This window comes from Lissotriton vulgaris, chromosome 7, assembly GCF_964263255.1.
Source record: "Lissotriton vulgaris chromosome 7, aLisVul1.2, whole genome shotgun sequence".
Classification (NCBI taxonomy): Eukaryota; Metazoa; Chordata; class Amphibia; order Caudata; family Salamandridae; genus Lissotriton; species Lissotriton vulgaris.
The window spans coordinates 604,871,511-604,892,702 of record NC_141695.1 but is presented as its reverse complement, the minus strand read 5'-3'; the positions used below and the strand labels follow the sequence as shown (position 1 = coordinate 604,892,702).

Below are 21,192 nucleotides of genomic sequence, written 5' to 3'. Positions count from 1 at the left end.
AAGGCTCAATTTACACGATTTTAACTTGTGTTAAAGACTAATGTTATTTTAAAATTGAATGCACTCACTTGACTAATTTCGCCGTGTTCGTGTCCCCGGTCCACCGCCAAAAGTTTGGTTTGTGTGGAGGGACGGCGAACAGCCCACGGAGGAAGTGATTACGACTTCCTGACCCCCAACCAAATCAGCGATTTGCAGCTGACTCCGCCCCTGTCCATATAATCCCATGTGTCCTAGGCCGCGCAGCGGGTGCGCCAAAGTCAAGCCAAAGTCCTGCCCGTCTGCGCCCGTCCGCGACCTGACGGGGCCAGGGGCCAGAAACTATGCCTTAACCTCTAATACCCCCATTACCTATTCCAGAGATACTCTTCTTGCCTGTAATTCTGTACAATGCTCACGAGCCACTGCCCTTAGCTGCCTGCACGCCCCCTCAATATGCACCAACTGCAACTTAAGCCTCCTATCCATACCCTCCGCACTTAATTTGGAGACCGCCGACTTTCCACCGTCACGGCCTACACAAAATATTACTCCACCCCACCATGAACTCTCTTTTTTTAGTCTGAACTGCAGATCATTACCAAAAATAAAGAGGATATTTTTGACCTACTTACTACATCACAACCAGCCGCACTTTTCCTTACTGAGACCTGGCTAAACAACAGCTCTGGGCCAGATATTGCAGAAGCCCTACCCGCTAACTATACCTACATTAGCAAAAATAGACTGCATAAAGAGGGAGGTGGGATTGCAATTATTTTTCAAAATATCTACACCTGTAAATGGATAGACCTTGACATCCAAAACTGCGAAGCGGGATCCTTCAAGCTTCTACTATCCCCAAATTTCACCTTATCCGGTGCTTTAATCTATCGTGCTCCAGGCACAGCTAGCACCTGGGCCGCATCCTTTCCTGAGCTCATTGCCCCGTTCCTGTTAGATGCCACTGACTTTCTGATAGTCGGAGACCTAAATATCCACTTTAATGATATCTCTTGTCACACCAGCACCAACCTCATATCTGACCTAGCAGCATTAAACCTTACTCTTCGTAACTCTGGCCCAACCCATAAGGCCGGCAATCTACTTGATCCAATCTTGACAATATTGCATGTAAGCCACATGTACCTATCCCCTGGTCTGACCATTACTTGGTAGAATTCACAATAACTTACACAATAAATTTACTTACCCTGCTTCTGCTTCAGGGGCTGCGCTGAGGACACCGCGCACCCCCTATCTTCTTGGGACTTCCTGTTAGCCGCCTCCAGAGCGCCCCACGCTGAGCGTTCCCTCCCCCTCTGACGGGCAGGTCACGAGGGCGGGGACGGGCGTGTGCTACATCTTGGGCTGCTCTCTGGTTGGCGGGGCAGCTCCTCTGTCCCTCCCCCCCTGGCAATTTCTTCCTGCCGGGCTAGTTCCGCCTAGCTCTGTTGAATCACCAGACCTCCCGAGGCTTCGCCGGGAGCAACAACGCTGCCGTGGCGCGGCGCAACGATCTTTTTAATTAAGTGCTTGGACACTTTTTACTTACCCTGCTTCTGCTTCAGGGGCTGCGCTGAGGACACCGCGCACCCCCTATCTTCTTGGGACTTCCTGTTAGCCGCCTCCAGAGCGCCCCACGCTGAGCGTTCCCTCCCCCTCTGACGGGCAGGTCACGAGGGCGGGGACGGGCGTGTGCTACATCTTGGGCTGCTCTCTGGTTGGCGGGGCAGCTCCTCTGTCCCTCCCCCCCTGGCAATTTCTTCCTGCCGGGCTAGTTCCGCCTAGCTCTGTTGAATCACCAGACCTCCCGAGGCTTCGCCGGGAGCAACAACGCTGCCGTGGCGCGGCGCAACGATCTTTTTAATTAAGTGCTTGGACACTTTTTACTTACCCTGCTTCTGCTTCAGGGGCTGCGCTGAGGACACCGCGCACCCCCTATCTTCTTGGGACTTCCTGTTAGCCGCCTCCAGAGCGCCCCACGCTGAGCGTTCCCTCCCCCTCTGACGGGCAGGTCACGAGGGCGGGGACGGGCGTGTGCTACATCTTGGGCTGCTCTCTGGTTGGCGGGGCAGCTCCTCTGTCCCTCCCCCCCTGGCAATTTCTTCCTGCCGGGCTAGTTCCGCCTAGCTCTGTTGAATCACCAGACCTCCCGAGGCTTCGCCGGGAGCAACAACGCTGCCGTGGCGCGGCGCAACGATCTTTTTAATTAAGTGCTTGGACACTTTTTACTTACCCTGCTTCTGCTTCAGGGGCTGCGCTGAGGACACCGCGCACCCCCTATCTTCTTGGGACTTCCTGTTAGCCGCCTCCAGAGCGCCCCACGCTGAGCGTTCCCTCCCCCTCTGACGGGCAGGTCACGAGGGCGGGGACGGGCGTGTGCTACATCTTGGGCTGCTCTCTGGTTGGCGGGGCAGCTCCTCTGTCCCTCCCTCCCTGGCAATTTCTTCCTGCCGGGCTAGTTCCGCCTAGCTCTGTTGAATCACCAGACCTCCCGAGGCTTCGCCGGGAGCAACAACGCTGCCGTGGCGCGGCGCAACGATCTTTTTAATTAAGTGCTTGGACACTTTTTACTTACCCTGCTTCTGCTTCAGGGGCTGCGCTGAGGACACCGCGCACCCCCTATCTTCTTGGGACTTCCTGTTAGCCGCCTCCAGAGCGCCCCACGCTGAGCGTTCCCTCCCCCTCTGACGGGCAGGTCACGAGGGCGGGGACGGGCGTGTGCTACATCTTGGGCTGCTCTCTGGTTGGCGGGGCAGCTCCTCTGTCCCTCCACCCCCTGCCACGCCCTGCTACTTCCGGTCTCCTACTTATGGCACTATTATCCCGGCCGCGCAGCGGACGAGCGCAGCGGGCGCGACGAAGGCGCGCCGAAGTTGCGCCTAAGTTAAGCCCGTCTGCGCCCGTCCGCGACGGGCCGGGACCAGGGGCCACACCCCCTGCTTCCTTGTTGTCATACACGCCTGCTCAGCTTCTCTCCTACACCATTGATGTGCCTCTCCCCCACACCCTCATGCAGCATCTTGTTGCTTTAGACATCTATGTTCCCCGCTCAGACCGTGTTGTGTCTCCTCACCTAATTCTTCCCCTCCCTACGCCAGACATCGATCCCCTCCCCATTGGACCCTCACCTCCCCCTCACACTGCTTCTGCTTATCTCCTCAACACTCGCTCGGCAGGCAAACACCAACTTGACCTGTTTAATCTTCTTACTACAGACTCCCCTGATTTTCTGTTCCTAACAGAAACATGGTTTTCGGAGGCTTCCCTCCCCGACATTCTTGCCATCCTTCCCCATTCCTACTATGTCCTTCGGGCTGACCGCCCCGCGGACAAGGTCGGGGGGGGTGTTGCCATGATTGTCCGATCCACTATTCAATTCCAGCTTCTCCCCCAAGCACCCATCGCTGGAGTGGACTTCCTGGTCGCTCGCTCTTCCAATCTGCCGGCACCTCTCACCGTTGTTCTTGTCTACCGCCCTCCCCTGAACATGCCCCTGTTCGTGGCTTCCCTGCAGGAACTTCTCGCCACGCTGGTGGTTAATAACTCCTCTGTCCTTTTGCTTGGGGATTTGAACTACTGGCCTGGCGATCCCAGGGAGGACTCAGCATCTAAGGACTTCACGGCCACTCTCCTCTGTCTCAACCTTAAGTCCCACGTTCTGGTTCCCACCCACAAATTCGGACACATCCTGGACCAAGTCTGGTCATCCCAGGACATAGTTTCCCCCCCCAGTATCCTCCCATGTACCTGGTCTGACCATTCCCTCATCTCTTTCTCTATCACTACTGGCTCCCCTCACAAGCCCCTTCGCCCCAAGAATGTTTTCTCCCGTAGCTGGAATCGTGTTGACTTGGCTTCCCTCTCTCACTCCCTTGCTTCTTCTTCCCCAGACCTCACTGGTATTCCCCTTGACTCACAGGCCACTGCAGTTGGTAACTGGCTCTCTTCTGCATGTGATTTAGTAGCCCCCCTCAAGCTAGTCAAATCCATCCGCCCTCACGAGGCTCACCGTTGGTTTAGCCCGGAGCTCAAGACTCTTAAACTGGAGCTTAGACGCTCAGAGCGCCTTTGGCGCCGTAGCTACTGCCCTGACCATAAGGCCAAATACAAAACCCTTCTTAAGGAGTACAAGCAGGCCATTTTGGCCACTAAGACCAAGTACTTCTCTGAACAAGTGGCGCTCTCGGCCAACAAAGCTAAAGAAATTTTCTCTTTGGTAAACAACTTGGCCACCTCTGATCGTGCTTGCCCTCACTTCACTCCCTCCCAGGCCCTCTGCTCTTCTCTTAACAACTTCTTTATCGAGAAGATTGTAAAAATCAAATCTAACATCTTGGTCACTCCTTTTACTCCTCCTCACTCTGTTCCCCCTGCGCCTAAATCCTCCTTCTCTTCTTTTCCCCCCCTCCCTTGGACTCCTTCCTAGCTCTGCTCACCAAAATCAAGTCTGGTTCCCCCACTGACTGTGCCCCTGCCCGTATTCTTAAAACCCTTTTTTCTTCCTGTCCTGATACCCCTCTCTCCTTTCTTAATGCCTCTCTTTCCACCGGTTTGGTCCCTTCTTCATTCAAATCTGCTATTGTCTCCCCCATTCTTAAAAAGCCTGGTCTCGACTCTTCTCTTCCCTCTAACTTCAGACCTATCTCTCTTCTCCCTTATCTTGCTAAAATTCTTGAATCTTACGTTACTTCCTGTCTCTCTGTTTATGTTGAACAGAACCAGCTTCTGGCTTCTCACCAAGCTGGTTTCCGTTCGGGTCATTCGACCGAAACCGTGGTGTTGGCCGTCCTCGACGAGCTTAAGGCCAAGGCCGACGTCAACTCCCCCCAAGCTTTGATCCTCCTCGACTTGTCCGCTGCGTTTGACACGGTCGACCATAACATTCTTCTGGACCGTGTCAGCGCAGCGGGCATACGAGGTTCTGCCTTCTCCTGGATCACCTCCTTCCTGACAGGGCGCTCTCAAGCTGTTCACCTTCCCGGCTTCTCTGCTTCTCCCCTCCCGGTGCCCTGTGGGGTCCCCCAAGGTTCCTCTCTCTCTCCCCTTCTTTTCAATCTCTATATTCACCCTCTTATCTCTTCCCTTCTTGAGCTGGGGGTCTCTGTGTATAACTACGCTGACGACCTCCAGCTCGTCTTTGATCTTTCCTCTTCCTCTCACTCTCTATCCTTTTTTCACTCCACCATGGTCTTTATCTCTGGGTGGATGAGCGCCAATCACCTCAAGCTCAACCCAGATAAGACTGAGCTTGTCCTGATTGGCGGCTCATCCAGTCCCTGGTCCCCTGCCTTCTGGCCTCCCATTCTTGGCCCCCCTCCCACCCCCGTTCCCTCTGTTAAAACTTTGGGCATCAAGGTCAGACAGGACCTGTCCATGCACGGCCAGGTCAGTGCCGTGGTGTCCTCCTGTTTTCTTTCCCTCCGAATGATTCGGAAAATTTCTCGTTTCTTTTCTCTTGACTCCCTTAAAATCATTATTTCCGCCCTTATCACTTCCCGCCTTGATTATGGCAATAGCTTGTTCGCTGGCATCCCTGCCTATGAAACCCGCCGCTTACAAGCTATCCAGAATCAGGCCGCCCGTCTTATCTTTCACTTGCCCAAAACCCATCACATCACTCCCGTCCTCAAATCCCTTCACTGGTTGCCCATTTTGCAGAGATCTTTGTTTAAACTAGGGTGCCTTGTTTATCGGGCCCTTGATCACTCTGCACCGGCTTTCATCAATTCTTTGATTTCCCGTCACACCCCTGCCCGCACTCTCCGTTCATCATCTTCTGCCCTCCTCACTGTTCCCCGCTTTCACAAATCTCGCACTGGTGGAACCCGTTTTTCTGTTCTTGCTCCCCGGTTCTGGAACTCTCTTCCTCTTTCTATGCGTTCGATCCCTATTTTTTCTCATTTCCGTAAAGCGCTGAAAACTTTTCTGTTTGCCCTGGCCTACCCCTGCTAAACCTCCTGGCCCTGTCTGTTCGGTTCTTCAGAGCTCCCAGCGCCAGGAAGCCGTTCGGCCATCGCGCGCTCTACAAATATTTTCATTCATTCATTCATTCATTCATTCATTCATTCAACTGTCCCCCTGCCTGTCACCTCTCAGACTGCCCCTACAGGACCTAGGGTGATGAGAAATTGGAAAAAACTCGATACTACCCAACTAAATACGCACATTGACGAAACTAGGCCCCTCAACACCATAACAAACATCGAGGAGGCAGCAGTTATTCATAGCTGGCTTAGCTCTGCCATCAATGTATGCCTTCCACAAAGAAATAAAAAGCAGAACTCACATCACCCCCCTGCCCCCTGGGTTACGGATTCAATTAAGTTAGAAAAAACTGCATGTAAAAATTTAGAGCGCCAATGGCGTGCCCATTACGACCCCTCAATAAAGCTATTATATAAAGCTGCCCTACGAAATATCATGCTAACTGTAAAATAGCCAGAGCTGAATATACCAAATTAACAATTGAGAATGCTCAGAACCGCCCCAAAGCACTTTTTAAAATTGTGCAAGAACTCTCTGGTTCTACCTGTCAACCGAAAGCCCCATGTTTGGACTCCTCACAGTGCAATGCTTTGGCAGAATTTTTTATAAACAAAATAGCTAAAATCTACGCAGATTTCAAAGACCCAACTTCCTCTTCAATAGTACCTGAATCTCCCAAAATGATTTCTCACTCTGACAATGCTAGTCCAGACCCATCTTTATGTGACTCCTCTCAGCACTTAGTTAACTGGGACTTACTCAACCTGTCAACATTACGTGAAATCATCAAAACCATCAAATCTGGTTCCCCTCTGGATCCCTTTCCCCCACAAGTCCTTTTGACACTCGACACCCCTTCCGTCACTCTCATTCTGGAGCTCCTTAACTCCTCCATAAGGGAAGCCAAAGTCCCCAAGGCATGGAAACATGCTATGGTATCACCCCTGCAGAAGAAAGCTACTGCGGATCCAGCTGACCCTTCTAATTTCCGCCCAATCTCGCTTCTACCCCTATTTTCTAAAATCTTGGAAAAACATATTGTCACTCAACTCACTCACTTTACGGAAACAAGAAACCTCCTTCACACATCCCAGTTGGGATTTAGGGCAGGTTTCTCAACCGAATCGACTCTTTTAGGGGTCTCTGAGACCATACGCCGGCAAGTTGACAACGGGGAAACCGTGGCACTCATTTTACTCGACCTCAGTGCCGCGTTTGACACGGTTACCCACACCATCCTCCTTAACACCTTGCAAGTCTGTGGCATCTCTGGAACTGCCCTTGCATGGCTCAAAAGCTTTCTTACTGACAGAACCTTCCAAGTCTTCTCTTCCTCATCCTCCTCAAAACTTCATTTTTTGCAATTTGGGGTTCCCCAAGGCTCGATTCTCAGCCCCATATTATTTAATTTGTACATCAGTCCCCTTGCTACTTTAGCGGAACAATCTGGGTTGACGATCTACTCATATGCTGACGACACCCAGCTCATTTACTCACTTTCCGCTAATGCACACTCTAACCCGTCTTCCCTCTGCTCCGGCCTTAACAACATTGCCAATTGGATGCACGATAACAAACTGAAACTCAATGGAGGAAAGACCAAACTGCTTCTGTTTGGTAAACACACTGCCTTGTGGGCCCCCAACATTGGCCACCTCAGATGGGACCCACACCCTCTCCCTCCAAAACCGCCCGCAACCATGGCATCATTTTTGATTACCAAATGTCCATGAAACAACAAGCGGTCAGAGTTGCAGCCACTTGTTTTACCATCCTCAAGTGGCTTAGGAAAATCATATGGATGCTCCCCCAGGACACACAAAAAAACGTAGTCCAGGCTCTAATCACATCTAGACTGGACTACGGCAACATCTTGTACCTAGGAGCCTGTAAGGAAGTTACAAGGAAACTTCAAACAGTAGAAAACGAAGCGGTTTGGCTGCTTTGCAAACTGCCCAAAAAAATCTTCCACCTCCTCTGGTTTACGTAACCTTCACTGGCTTTGAATCGAAAGTCGCACAAAATTTAAAGCCTTGTGTTTTATGCACAGAATTAAGGCAAGTAAAGCACCATCCTACCTGAGCACCCTTGTTCACCAATACGCCCCCCCAAGAACCCTCCGCTCCTCAAACCAACATAAGTTTCAGGTACCCAGGATTAACCGAGCAAGAATGGGTGGACGTTACTTCTCATACCTTGCCCCTTCTCTTTGGAATTCCCTCCCCATCCAGCTTCGCACAGACACATGCTACCTCCAATTCCGTAGGAACCTAAAAACATGGTTGTTCAACCAATAATCCTCCTATAAGCCCTTTTGTCCCCCTACTGTATTCTCGCTTAAAATGTCTTTAGCGCCGGGAAACCTCCGGGTAGCTGCGCGCTCTATAAAAATAAATATAATAATATGCGCTCACCGTACACGCTCCGTACGCGTACGGTACGCGTACCATACGTGCGCTTACCCTTACGTGCGCGAGCGAGTTTCTGATTGGCTGGCAGGCGACTGTCAACATTCCAAACTGTCCAAACCAGGAAGTGTTGGCCACCATCTTGTTTTTCAGGAGAACTGAGGCACAAGAGAGCCCAAAACAAGAGTGGAAAACACAAAAAGGGGGCAGGGTAGAGACCACCCAACCCTCGAGCCCTTCTCAGGGAATCCCAAAAGGACCCCCAAGGGCAAAAGAAAAATAATAATCGCGGGGTACGCGCACCGTAAGCGTACCGTGCGCGTACCCCGCGATTTTAATAAAGAAAAAAAAAATGTTGCACTTGGTGGTCCTTCTGGGACCTCCTGAGAAGGGCTAGGGGGTAAGGGGGTCTTAACCCTGCCCCCTTTTCGCGTTTTCCACTCTTGTTCTCTCTTTGTCCTCACTTCTCCTGAGAAACAAGATGGCTGCTCAGGTGGTCCCAGAAGGATAATAACATATATAAACATTATCCGCTAATAGGATTATATATATAGGTTTCACGCCTGATATAGTTAGGAATTAGCATTTGAAAAACCTTGCAAATTCACTTAAAAAACCCTAGGTTTCAGGCCTTATATAGTTAGGAATTAGCGTCTAAAAAACCTTGCAAATTCACTTAAAAAAACATAGGTTTCAGGCCTTATATAGTTAGGAATTAGCATTTAAAAAACCATTGACATTGCTCCTATATAGTTAGTTGTACTAACTAAATTTTCGCACGCGCAATCCACTGCTGATGATGTCACATATTACATCATTCATGACATAGTTGTAGAAAATTAGAAATATTGATGTACATAAGCAACGTTCATTTCCCTTTTCCCACTCCTCTCCCTGCATAACACCATGAATACCGTAAAGCATTGACTGCATCACTCTGCCAGCAAAGGCCTGTACCCATGCGTACATGACAGCCATTCTAAGCACCCTGGCCCCCTTTTTCCTGCTCATTACGATCGCCGGTTTCCCTTCTGCGCGTATCTGATACCCCCTCTCTCACTCTCACATGCATGGATTAATGAAACCCTCTCCCTCTGTGCGACCCTGCCCTGAAAGGCAGCCCTTCTGCTTGACCCACGCAAACCCCCCATTCACTCTTGAAGAGGTCACCTTCGCCCCAGCTGACCTAACCCTCCCCAGCTGCACCTGACTACCACCGCTTTCTCATGCATGGGTCATAAGATCTCTCTCTCTCTGTGTGCGACTCTGTCCCTGTGCACACCCTGGCTCCCCCTTCCCCTTCTCCCTCACACGGGCAAGTCATAAACCTCCTTCTGCAAGATCCTGTCCTTGGTAGTCACGGCCGCGCCTGACCAACACCTCCTTTCCTTCCATGAATGCCCCTCTGTTGCCAAGCCCTCCCTCCACATTCGATTGTCCACGCGGCATGAATACCTCTCCTTTGATGACCCCTTCCCCCGAGTCCGACTGGCCACACATGTCCGAGGCCATCGCCTAAGCCAGGAGATACCATTTACTGCCCTTTTTGTATGAAGTCACTCCTCTTCAAAGGACCCACTATTGATCCTGGCCACCCCACCCCCTGGGCTATGATCAGGCGCACACATTCTAAACAGTTGACGGAACACTCAGCTGCGTGATTGCCCTCCCCTCTTATCAGCAAGTCAAGGGTCCCTATTGTGAACACATGTGGGGTAGGATTGACACGAGGATTATGGGGATATCTTTTCTTTGTTTCACAATGCTGTGATTGTAACGCCAAGTGTTTTGTAAGGTATAAAAGACGGAGTCTCAGCTCACTTGTTAGAGCACCTCCCGATGACACCATGTTTCGTGTCTGAAATGACAGGCTCTCCTCATGAGAAATAAACTCTGTTCTTGTGATTCCTGCTCCCAGCGCCTGTCTCTTTATTTTGGTAACTATACAGAATGGAAACTAATAGGCGACTTGCGCCAGCCATCCGGGCATCGATACTAGTATGGAAACGCACATGTCGCTCTCTATTTCTACAATTGGCGTCCCAACGCGGGGTCCATCAGTGACATAAGGTCCAATGAGAGAGATCCAGACGATGAGGTGAACATCTAAATGATCGGAGTATACCTGCCTTGAGAGGGCCCTCGTCCGGCTGCCGATTGAATGAACTTCACCAATTCCGAACGGACCTCTCTCGAGTGACCCACTGTCCTGACTGGAATCCCACAGGATTGCCGCGGTAAAATCATGGAGTAAGAGAACGATCGGGCGCTGGAAGGAGGAAGGCGAAGAACTGCCCACGCGGTCCGGTCCGGGTAAGGTCGCATAAATGCGACAAATTGTGAATTAATTGTTTGGTTTGGATAATACTAGTATTACGCTTTGTTGAAACCCTCTGGAGATTCACCGTCTGCAAACGGAGAAAATAACAGGCTCTCTCTTTGCAAGCAGTGAAGGATAGGTAACGCAGACTTTTGTCCCCATTGTAATCCGTCGTGCCTATCTTCCTCCCCCACTGTTTCCCGAACTGCCGTTCGTGGATTATTGTCTGGAGATTCTTTGTCTGCAAACAGGGAGGAACAAGGTCTCTCTTTGCAGGTAGAGAAAGAGTGGGTAACGCAAACTTTTCGTACCCACTTATTCTCCCCACTGATTGTTTTGATTGACCGTACATTAAGTGTTCGGTATTGGTTCTTTTGAGGTATTCACCGCCTGCAACCAACGGAGAATAGAAATATTCTGTCTAGTCTTTGCCCGCCGTGATAAGATAGGTAGTGCAGACTTTTGTCCCCGTTGTAATCCGTCATGCCTATCTTCTCCCCATTGGTTGGTAGCCTGTTTTAGCCCGGACCGCTTATTAGAGTTGAACCATCCAGCTCCACTGGAAGGCACACCTAATAAGGACCTATTCATTAAGTGTGGACTAGTCGCTATAGCTTATAATAGGCTATGGCATAAAAATGCAAGAAAAGGAGTTGAGCGAAATCAGTAGGCCACTGAGGAGTTATCAACTTCGCTAAAAATAAAATAAGAAACGTTAGAAATAACCCGTAATAAGAAACATAAAAATGGCGAGGGAAGACAAGCTTGACACCAAGGCAAGCCACGAGGTAACTAGGTTCCAATGCCTATTCCTGCCCTAAACATGTCTGCCTCATTGCCCACCACGCCCAGATAACGGTCACATGAAATAGATACAAATCAATAGGTACCTACCCCCATTCCGGAAACTCCCGAAGTGCCACAGGTCCGCGGTTACGCCCATCCGGTAGGCGAGGCCTCGAGGCATGCGGGGCTCGCCTGGCCGCAGTCGGAAGGGGAGGCTGTGGGGCGGACGGCCCAGAAAACCGTGATGGCCTGCAGGCCACGGGGGGGGGCTGTCTTGCCTCAGCCACCGACCACCCCCCCCCCCCCCCCCTCTCTGTCTCTCGCCTGGACCGGCCCGCGAAGAAGGCCGAAGCCAAAAGCAAGAACGGCGGCGTTTACATGTAGTCCCGCCACATGTCAACGCCTGGACAAGTGCAAGTAGTCCCGCCACATGCCGACGCCTGGATAGTTACAGGTAGTCCCGCCACATGCCGACGCCTGGATAGTTACAGGTAGTCCCGCCACATTTCAAATTCCTGGAGAGTTGGAGGTAGTCCCACCACATGTCAAAAAGGGGGGGGGGCTGTCTTGCCTCAGCCACCGACCCCCCCCATCTTCAATAGCCGGCACGGCCAATATCGAAACGGCGGAGCCGAGGATCGGCGAGGGGTCGCTGGAAGGGGGAGGTGGCGCGAACGAGCCTCCCCCACCTCCCTCCAGGTGGAGGCTTCCAGCGACACCCCAACGCTCTTACTTAAAGAGGGTCCACATCGAAAAGCGGTCTTTTGCCCGGGGCGGGCACACGCCCCATGCCACCTCTCCTCAACCTTGAAGATTCTATGAGAGCCGGGGGGGCCCCCGACCCCTCTGCATGGGTGCCCCCGTCCCCCTCGCTGGGACCCGCGACATCGACACACTCCTGCCGGCGCCAGCCTCAGTTTGGAAATGGCTAAAACACAGCCAAGGTACAGACTTGTTCAGTTCCGGTGGAACACCAGAATGACCCGGTAGGAGAATTGTTGTTGCCCTCCCCACTCTTTGACTGATGGTCCATTTGTTAGACTGCTACCACATTGCGAAAAACTTTTTGAACTGCCAACGGAAGGTTCTGGTCCGACCATGAGTCATTGGAGACATTCTGACTATACCGGAACCTGCCTGACCTTGCCCAAAATGGCGCCGATACACGAAACGAAAACTTTCGAACTCCCTGTTCACCTGGATTGCTCGAATAAGTGATGCTCTGAGATATGTATGCATTTTCGGACAATGAAAGTCGATAAGATGGATAGCGATTATGTGCTTAGAGAAGAAAGCAATACAGATATTGATTATGTGTTTTGACAATGAAATGACTTAGGGTGGGTACTTATTATGAATGGGAACGATGAACTGGTGTAATTTAGACAGTGAACGAGCATCTGGATAATGAATTAATGAATTAATTGAAAACTGAATCCTTGACATGCATCATGCTTACTCTGTAGTAAGGTTCTATACGATTTTATTGCACTGCCGCACTTTATGCAATGAACTGCCACCAACTTCGTTCTTCTTATGTACAGTTCCAATCTGCTCCGTGGCCGGCCCACTGGGTTATAGACCTGTATTTAAACACCAGCACTTTTTATTAAAAGTATTTTGAAAAAAGAAAGCATAGCTGTAGCGGTTGCATTAATGAGTTTTGAATGTATTACTACTGTGAGCAACGAGAAAGTATGATGAAGGTTGAAGGTTAAAAAGGACCCGATATTTAGCAGCTACATTATGCGTCACAGGCAGCCGGAAAAGTGTTTTTAGAAGCCTTAAAGCGACACCACAGATATGCCACCTGACCGCCACCCTTGCACCCAGCCAAACGGGGTTACGACCAAGTAACTCATGTAGATACGCAGATCGTCAGTGATTATCTATCTGACATTTCTGATCCCTCTAGGCTTAAACGCTGAGATAGCAAAGAAATGCACTACGGGGAGATAGGTCGAGTATGTGGTAGGTAAAAAACATTTCCGGATTACTGCATGCTGATGTGGTTTGAATGCTGCCCCCCCCCCTTCTTTCTCCTCCCTTCTGCAGGTCACGTCGGAACCTCGGCTGAAGTATGGGAGGACGACGACCAAACCACCGACGAGAAAGGGAAGAAGGGAATATGAGCATGGTCCTTATGACAATAAGTTCTTAAAAAAAAGAAAAAAAGGACGTAGACTTGACATGACTGTACCTCCTCAGAAGATAGCAACTGGGAGGATGGACTGACATAGAGACTTGACGGGTACTGTATGACGAAAAATTGGCTAGAAATAACACGTTAGAGAATGTAACTAGACGTTTGACTAGGTAGGGAAAGGACAAAAGAAAAGTGCACGGGTGAGGGTTACCAAGACTGCACCCATCTGGGAAGTTAGAAGTGTTGCTGATGTTCAAAATGTACTGCCCCCCTTCTCACACTCTCATAGATCTAGCCAAGCTGTCCGACTGTTCTCCCGATCAATACTTGCCGTTGCCTCAGCCGGAAGAACTTCCGACCAAAGGAAGAAACTGGAGAATGGTTTAAAATCCAACCATGGGTAAATAGCGCAACCAGGTTCATTTCTGATCGACTAACCAAGGTGTAAGTATTGGCAATTGAGAACGCTCGAAAAGATAACAGGCGAGAGGGAAAAGGGAGGGAAAGGTAGAAAGAGCTAAGGACGTAGGTAAATAGGATAGTAAAAAGATAAATAGGATATATAAAATAAAAAAAAATATATAGATCTTGTTGGCCAACTATTGCTTTCTGTTTTTGTTGTGAATGTCTTATGCATGTACTGTCTTCCTTCGTCTGAGTTTGTGTGTGTGTGTACTGTAGGGGTTTGTGTTCTTTCTTTGTTTACGTCTCTCCGTTACCTGACCCCCTACTGTTCTGTGTTATGAACGCACTAAATGACCTATTTTTGTACACGTCTCTCTCTCTCTCTCTCTCTCTCTCTCTCTCTCTCTCTCTCTCTCTCTCTCTGTCTCTCTGTCTCTCTCTCTCTCTCTTTCTCTACATGTCATGCGTGTACCAAAATGGCTCGTTTAGATTGCGGACGACTCTCGGTATATGAGAGTCTCCCTATTTCCTCTTCCTTTTGATGGTAAAATCGTGCCTCGCAGGCACCAGTCTGATTGGGTAATTATTGAACGCGAAGGCGTTCAGCGAAATTGACTGAAAACTAAAATGATTGTATATCGCCATGTTACTACCTCTCCTTTCTGTAAAATGAATGAACTCGAATTGGTTGAGAAAGAAAGGACAGGTAAGACGGCTAAGGTCCCCCAATCTGGCCTTTATAGGGGAACTGTATGTCAATGGCACCTTATTTTTCTGTTCATCAGAGTCGAACGCCAATGTTCAGCTTGACCCCCAACGCCCAGACTACCCCCTCCCCTTCTTTTTGCACCCAAGCGCGAGCGCCCGAAGCATCCCCGCCCCATTTGATAGACCCCAGCTGCTGTCCCGGGTATAAATATGATGACCATGAGTAACTGTCGTCCCTCGAGAAAAACTTGTTTTACCTGACTCTCGATGATAGCGCCCCCGCCCTGTTTTGAAAAGGTTAGCCAGCCTTGAAGGGAAATGTTCCGAAATGTTGAATATGATGAGATGCACAGTTGATGGGAATCTTATTTGTCCTCACTTGAATTATAAATGGGACGATGAATAAACTTGGCATGAACTCAGTAGGAATGCCGACATATGCACTGCTTGGTAATAGACCTCTGACTGTGACCGATGAGCGTATCTCCCAAACGCGTAGGATTAAGGGAGGAATTTACATGCATAAATGTCTTCGTCTGCCAGTTCTCTAAAAGCTTGTTTTGTACCTATTCAAAGATTCATGATCACTGAAGGAGAAGGGTCGGACGTGACACACAGCCTGGCTGCAGATCTTGAGACACGTGTGACCTCGACCAAAGGTGGAGCCGCAGAGCAACTAGATGCGGGACGAGACAGCAATCCCAAACGTGGAAAATGAAACTCGACGGGCTGCCCTGAAGCCCTCCGCCTGCTAACCCACGTGTGCCTGGAGTCTCCGTCCCCCTTCTTTGGGCCCGATTGATGGGCCTGCCTGCTTGTTATCCTTTGCTCCCTTGGTCCCTTTTGTGTATCCCAGGAACTCCGACCCAACTCCACTCTCTCTCCTATCGACTATTTGAACGACACACACCCTCTTTTTCACGTGACTTATTGCCAAAAGGAAGAACTGCATTCAAATAGGAATAGGGTGTTGCCACAGAAATATAGGTGCCGAGCATAAGGCGCCGCCGAACGGATTGTTTAGGGAACAGGACTGTGGTCTAACAGCAGAGGACTGACCGCACCCTGCAACGCGTAAGGATAGACCCGAGCTGGACCTATAGCTCCACCGCCGGTACTCAACAGCGCCAACGAAAGGACACGGACTAGAGCCTACCAGTGATGGCTCACTACTAAAAGACACTGTGACGAAGAGATCTTGTGTATTGAACCGAATTCCGCCCTCAACTACTTGATCAAAATGCTTATTGGTCACATTTTTTAAGTCAGAAACATTTATGCTATGTAATGCTTTGAAATAACAGGAAACCGACAAATGCAATCTCCTATGTGCTGCATTCTGCCAAACACATCAACTGTCCATGATTATATGCCCTATGTTAGTATTGACAAATGCTAATCCTTCAACCGCCCCTGTTTATATGTACCCTCATCAATTACGAAAATGAACTTTGCTATGTAAAAAGGGGCGACTGTAGAAAATTAGAAATATTGATGTACATAAGCAACGTTCATTTCCCTTTTCCCACTCCTCTCCCTGCATAACACCATGAATACCGTAAAGCATTGACTGCATCACTCTGCCAGCAAAGGCCTGTACCCATGCGTACATGACAGCCATTCTAAGCACCCTGGCCCCCTTTTTCCTGCTCATTACGATCACCGGTTTCCCTTCTGCGCGTATCTGAAACCCCCTCTCTCACTCTCACATGCATGGATTAATGAAACCCTCTCCCTCTGTACGACCCTGCCCTGAAAGGCAGCCCTTCTGCTTGACCCACGCAAACCCCCCATTCACTCTTGAAGAGGTCACCTTCGCCCCAGCTGACCTAACCCTCCCCAGCTGCACCTGACTACCACCGCTTTCTCATGCATGGGTCATAAGATCTCTCTCTCTCTCTCTGCCACTCTGTCCCTGTGCACACCCTGGCTCCCCCTTCCCCTTCTCCCTCACACGGGCAAGTCATAAACCTCCTTCTGCAAGATCCTGTCCTTGGTAGTCACGGCCGCGCCTGACCAACACCTCCTTTCCTTCCATGAATGCCCCTCTGTTGCCAAGCCCTCCCTCCGCATTCGATTGTCCACGCGGCATGAATACCTCTCCTTTGATGACCCCTTCCCCCGAGTCCGACTGGCCACACATGTCCGAGGCCATCGCCTAAGCCAGGAGATACCATTTACTGCCCTTTTTGTATGAAGTCACTCCTCTTCAAAGAACCCACTATTGATCCTGGCCACCCCACCCCCTGGGCTATGATCAGGCGCACACATTCTAAACAGTTGACGGAACACTCAGCTGCGTGATTGCCCTCCCCTCTTATCAGCAAGTCAAGGGTCCCTATTGTGAACACATGTGGGGTAGGATTGACACGAGGATTATGGGGATATCTTTTCTTTGTTTCACAATGCTGTGATTGTAACGCCAAGTGTTTTGTAAGGTATAAAAGACGGAGTCTCAGCTCACTTGTTAGAGCACCTCCCGATGACACCTTGTTTCGTGTCTGAAATGACAGGCTCTCCTCATGAGAAATAAACTCTGTTCTTGTGATTCCTGCTCCCAGCGCCCGTCTCTTTATTTTGGTAACTATACAGAATGGAAACTAATAGGCGACTTGCGCCAGCCATCCGGGCATCGATACTAGTATGGAAACGCACATGTCGCTCTCTATTTCTACATAGTCAGTGACATCACTGATGACATCTCAAATGACATCACTGATGACATCTCATTTGACATCACTGATCACATCACTGATGATATCATTCATGTGATAATACGATGCACCTCCTCACACTCTAATATAACCTTTGATACACCCAGTGATAAATACAGACTAGCATTCTTGAAACCATTGACACACCAATACCAGTTACTACATACGCACTCACTGATTCCTAGGTCTACACACACATTCACCCATAGAATCACTCATACATACAGTCACTCATCAATACAACACTATCATATGCACTCATAAACCTATGCAGACACTCACACATTCCACACATCCTTGGAGTTACTCACACACCTAGTCAGTCATGCAAAGAATCAATCACACTTCCATTTCCTCAACTATACAGTTATACACACAACACCTTACTTATTCAAACATATACTAACACATACTTACTCTCTTATACAATCCCTGATACAAGTACACAATGATCCATACAGCCACTCGCACATTCACTGGCTCTCATGTATAGTCATTTATATATGCCAACTCTCACATGCACTGTGTTTTACATATGTACTTACTTGGACATGTAGCACTGAGATATCCATTCACTCACCAACACACCCATGCACACAGTCAACCGCCCATATAGCTGTTTCCACATGCACTCTCGTACTCATACACCTAGTATATCAACTGCTCACACATCTATGCACAGTGTCACACACCTCCCAGCCACCCACACACACACTCAGTCTCCCATTCAAATACTTGGGCAACCAATCAATAACCCATATAGCCACTCATATAGCTACTGATCAACACATGCAGCAGCTTACACAACAACAGATATACTGATGCACACATTCAGACAGTTTAGTCACTAACCCATGCATTTAGTAAGACACATTTAATCACTCACTCATACAGTCAGTCACGCACCTACTAAATCCTTCATCCAGACAATTATACATCCACTCATTCTTCAATATGTAAAACATATTTAAACTTTACAGAAACACACAGTCACTGGATTATGTCATCAGTGATGCCATCAGTGATGTCAAATGAGATGTCATCAGTGATGTCATCAGTGATGTCACTGACCATGTCATGAATGATGTAATATGTGACATCATCAGCAGTGGATTGCGGGTGCGCGAAATATAGTTAGTCCAACTAACTATATAGGAGCAATGTCAATGGTTTTTTAAATGCTAATTCCTAACTATATAAGGCCTGAAACCTATGTTTTTTTAGTGAATATATATATATATATATATATATATATATATATATATATATATATTGAAAAACGCAGAAATCCCCCAATCCTCGGGATATTTCAAATAAGAGCACTCAAAGCCAGTATAGCGTGGGTTCGCCAGGTATTTTATTCACAGAACCTTTCTGCAGATCGATCAGCTTACAAACGCGTTTCGGCGTTGCCGCCTTCGTCAGTGTAAAAAAAAAAAATATATATATATATATATATACACATACCAAGGTGTATTGAAGAATAAATGCATTTACAAGTGCCTAAAGGAATTATTTCGTATGTGCATGACTGACTGTATAAGTGAGTGATTGAACGTCTTACTGAATGCATGGGTTAGTGACTAAACTGTGTGAAAGTCTGTATTAGTCTCTCCGTTGGTGTGTAAGCAACTGCATGGGTTGCTGAATAGCTACATGAGTGTCTATATAGATTATTGATTTGTTGCATGAGTATCTGTATAGCTCCCTGAGTGTCTGTGTGGGTGGGTGCATGGGGGGTGTATGAGGCCGTGGATAAATGTCTAAGTGAGTGAGCAAAGACAAATGAGTCTGCCAGAGCGGCGACCCTCACCCTGGCAAGTGGCTGCGCCATGACCGCGGGCCTCCTCGACACAAGCCCCCTGCAAACCTAGCGCCACAACGCCGCAGACTTATGTCTGTACCGACCACTGCGTTCGACCTACACTGCGGACAGCAGGGTTCATAACTTGAATTCAGCCTTGATTTATTAATTACACAGAGAACTGTACTCTATAGCCTTGGAATTTGTGAAGAAGTGACAAAAAGCATTCCTCGATGTCCATGCTAACTACTGTCTTCGATCTGCACTGCGGACAGCAGGGTTCACAACTTGAATTCAGCCTTGATTTATTAATTGCACAGATAACTGTTCTCTATGTCCTCAGATTATTTCAAGAAGAAGTAACAAAAACCATTCCTCAGTGTCTATGCTAACTACTGCCTTCAATCTGCACTGCTGACAGCAGGGTTCACAACTTGAATTCAGCCTTGATTTATTAATTGCACAGAGAACTGTACTCTATGTCCTCGGATTTTGTCAAGAAGAAGTAACAAAAAGCATTGCTCAATGTCTATGCTAACTACTGGCCTCGATCTACAGTGTGGACAGCAGGGCTCACAATTCAGATGCAGTGGTGATTGCAGCTGATGCAGTCCAGTTTGCAAGACACGTTGCTCCCACTGCGGCCCACCGAGACCACCACTCATTGCAGCATGCGCACACGCTGTGTGCTTCAGGTGCTACTAACTCACTGCACCATAAATCATCGCCATGTGGACTTATCGAGGCAGAATTCATTAGACAAGACATTACTCCCAGTGCGACCCATCTGGACCACGCATCATCACAGGCTGCACACACACTGTGTGCTTCAGGTGCTACTAACTCACTGCACCATAAGTCATTGCCACGTACCCTTATTAAGGCAGAATTCATTAGAAGACCAGCAACACGTGGTGCCAACTAACCCTGTTCAACGCAAGCCGATCCCACATGTGTAACTGGTTCCTGAGTCCTGAATGGCACAGCACCAGACTCCCTTCAGTCAGTGAAGGATAATTGCATATGGAAGGCCAGCGACATGTGGTGCCACTGAACCTGTACAACACCGGCTGGTGGGGCCACCAACGTATGCACATGGCTATGAGCCTTTGCTCACCGCTACCTCTGACCTACACTGAGAAAGACCGTCGACACATGGTGCCACTAACCGTCTTCAACACAAGCCGATCCCACATGTGCAACTGTGTCCTGTGTCCTGAATAGCAGTGACCCCCAACTCTGTGAGACAACTACAGCACCAGACTCCTTCAATCAGTGAGGCATATTGCCATATGGAAAGCTGGCGACACGTGCTGCCACTAACTCTGTTCAATTCAAGACAATCCCTTATGTGTAACTGGTTCCTGAATCCGAAAATGGCAGCGACCCCAACTTCGTGGCACCGACCACACCACCAAACTCCCTTCACTCAGTGAATGATATTTGCATATGGAAAGCCAGTGAAACGTGTTGCCACTGAACCTCTACTACGCAGGCCTGAGGGGCCACCAATGTATGCACGTGGATGTGGGCCCTTCCTCACCGCTACCTCTAACCTACACTGTGAAAGACCGTCGGCACATAGACCACTAACCGTCTTCAACACAAGCGTACATGTCCAACTGTGTCCTGAGTACTAAATAGCACTGACCACAACTCCGTAAGTCAACTACAGCACCAGACTCCCTTTGATCACTGAGACATATTGCCATATGGAATGCTGGTGACAGGTGCTGCCACTAACTCTATTCAACACAAGCCGATCCCACATGTGTAACTGTTTCCTGAGTCCTGAATGAGCGCAACCACAACTTCTTTACATATCACAACCAAATTTCCATATCCAAGGCCGGCGATACTTAGTCCCACTAACCCTCTGTAACACCAGCCGATCCACATGTGTAACTAAGTCCTAAATAGCAGCGACCCCA

General features: G+C 49.0%; 1 protein-coding gene across 2 annotated transcripts in view; it reads left to right on the top strand.

The window, feature by feature from the left end:
* Positions 1-21,192, top strand: part of LOC147702103 (uncharacterized) — a 574,906-nt gene that overhangs the window by 387,157 nt on the left and 166,557 nt on the right. The gene's annotated exons all lie outside the window — the stretch shown is intronic.